Source organism: Notothenia coriiceps, unplaced genomic scaffold (assembly GCF_000735185.1).
Source record: "Notothenia coriiceps isolate Sejong01 unplaced genomic scaffold, NC01 NC01_scaffold00037244, whole genome shotgun sequence".
In the NCBI taxonomy this organism is placed as follows: Eukaryota; Metazoa; Chordata; class Actinopteri; order Perciformes; family Nototheniidae; genus Notothenia; species Notothenia coriiceps.
This window is the reverse complement of record NW_011369945.1, coordinates 19,176,808-19,179,785: the sequence shown is the minus strand read 5'-3', so window position 1 is coordinate 19,179,785 and position 2,978 is coordinate 19,176,808.

The following is a 2,978-nucleotide window of genomic DNA, read 5'->3' as shown; positions in this document are numbered from 1 at the left end:
TATCTTGTTGGTCGAACGCACTTATTGTAAGTCGCTTTGGATAAAAGCGTCAGCTAAATGCAATGTAATGTAACGTAATGTTTATAGCATCAGGCTCACACAGTGATGCACACCTTTCCCTGGTGCTCCCATCCTGCAGGATTTTAATGTCACCAGACACACTGCTAGAGCAATTCTAGAGCGACTTCAATCGATGTCGGGACAGAGTCAAACACATTATTACGGCCTCTCCAATCACCACATCCAAAAATCATTAAAGCTTTATTGGAAGTTAGGAATCATGAATGAGATTAATTAGATCGTTAACATCTAATGTCCATGACCTAACGTTGTACATCAAAGAAATGGAGGCTTTAAGGATGGACTAATATCTCTCTGAATACAGCTGCAGACTTCAACAGCAATCCAAGCCAAGTCACTAGCCAAGACAACTTCATGTTAGCCAACTTTATGCTATCCTGAAAGCCTCTTCTCTTTTAAGTAAAAAAATATGAACAATAAAGCATAAATCCCATGTTTGTCTGAACTATCTATTTATCATTTTGTACTGCACGTTACAATGAGACAAACTACTTTTACTCTACTATTGAAATACAACGCTGGTCCTGCATGCCTTCTACATGGATTCATGGTCAGAGTGCTGATGTTTTTCCTCGGACTTTAGCTTAGCTTTAGCATCAGTCTTTTATCATGATGTCAAGTAAGTAGCCATGTTTTCACATGTACGCCTCAGCTTGACTCGACTTGGTGTCGGATATATATTATATATTACAGGACTTTAAAGATTGTAGTTGCAAAACAAGCTAAGAGGACACAACGTTTTCAGTCTCAGAGGTAACCACGATTAGCACCTCCTAGCTAGCTATAAAAATGCCAGTAATAGTTGTCATTTTAGCCAAATTGACAGTAGCGTGTTGACATGAATAGCCTACTTTTGTGTAACCTCTGGGAAATCAAGGATCCACATTTTTCAGATATGATTAAGAGTTTTTAATGCTAAATCTGATTATTATTATCATTGTATAAACTACATGCAAGCAGTGCAAGAACAGAAAACTGACAGTCAGTATCTTAAGTCGGACAGGTCAGTTTTGCCTCCTCCTGGCCCCCGAATCCATCTGCTGTACAGCTGTAGGTATTAAGGCAGATGATTGAGACATTAAGAGATAATTCTTCTGTAGGTGGTGTAGGCTGCTGTGAGAGTCTCTGAACCAACACAGTTTTCTACGGCAAATAGGAAAATAAGGCCCCGGGCTGCAGAAGCACTAAAGGCCAGCCCTCAGGTCTTGCCTTTGATTCAATAAGCGTTCTGATTTGACTAATGGGACGTTTGCAACGACAGCACAAAACCCTACATCAACACATATTATGCATATCACGCATCGGTTTCAGCCTTAAACGCAAGTATTCCAGAAATCAATTTCACTGTGCGACATGCTCAATTTAGATGTTCTTTTTCTTGTTTCCTACTTCCAGGACGATAAACTGATGGTATTGTCAAACATCTTTACAGCTGGGTGATGTATGGGTTTCAATGTGTCTATATTAGCCTATTTTCTTCCATTGTGTCTTTTCATCTGCTTCAACCCTTTATTCAAACTACGATTTATGTATTCCCGCCTACATCTCTTAATTATCCGTTCCATTTATTCACTTAATCCAGTATTCTGTGCAGAGGTATTATCATCCACACTCAGACTGTGCAGTCTTTCTCTGTTTGTCTACACCTGAGTATAGGCTGCAGTGCTGTTTGTGTGTGTTGTTGCTCTGGGGCTCAAGTCAGCGACTGCTATGGCTCTGATTTATGCTTGTATAAGTCTGTCTGTCTGTATGAGTGTGTGTGTGTGTGTGTGTGTGTGTGTGTGTGTGTGTGTGTGTGTGTGTGTGTGTGTGTGTGTGTGTGTGTGTGTGTGTGTGTGTGTGTGTGTGTGTGTGTGCGTGCGTGCGTGCGTGCGTGCGTGCGTGCGTGCGTGTNCTGCATAACCATCGCCATCCATATAGTCCCCAACTCGGTGCTTCTCCCACGCTCCTGAGTGCCGTAATGATCTGCTCAGCTGGGATAATGTACTCTGTCATGACAGAGTACATTATCCCAGCTGAGCAGATCATTACGGCACTCAGGAGCGTGGGAGAAGCACCGAGTTGGGGACTATATGGATGGCGATGGTTATGCAGGGTTACTAATGGTGACACACGGTGACAGTGAAGTAACGTTGGGATAGTTCAAGGCGAAGTTGAAGAACTTCGAGGCCTCAGAAGATTCAGCCCCAGCCTCAGACGAGACGAGCGAGAGGGTGCTGAGGGTCCAAGCAGCGACGAAGAGAAAGCCCGCCAAACGATTCATTCCCAAGAGAGAAAGGCCATCGGAAAGATGACTGCAGAAATGAAGTCTGGTGTAGCTTTTGTAAAAGAAAAGGGCACACAGACAAAGCGTGCACAAAGAAGGACCGCGGTGATGCCGCTCGGTGCGCGAGCATGCCAGATGGTACCGGAGAAGCTGCGGGAGGAGATGACTACATCCTCAAAGTGCGAGCTGAAGAGACCAGCCTACAGAGACAACAACTACAGATCCACAGAAAAGGATTGATCGTGGACACGGGAGCGCCGTCCCACATCATCAACGATAAGAACAAATTCAAGATTTTTGACAGCACCTTCAAGCCGGAGAGACACAGCATGGAATTGGCTGACGGGAAGCGTACCTACCTTCGGGGTGGCGCGAGGCAGAGGAGAAGCAGAGATGTGTATGATAGACAGCGAGAGACGACGGTGTAAAGTGACTCTGAAGAACGCACTATACATCCCATCGTACCCCCAAGAACTCTTTTCTGTGAAGTCTGCTACAGCTAACGGAGCCAAGGTGTTCTTCGATGAAGGTAAAGATGTTCTGATGTTACCGGATGCTACCAGGTTTGACATTTATGTATGTAAGAAAATGTACTATTTGCAAACAGAGTGTGATGTTGAAGATAAGTTTC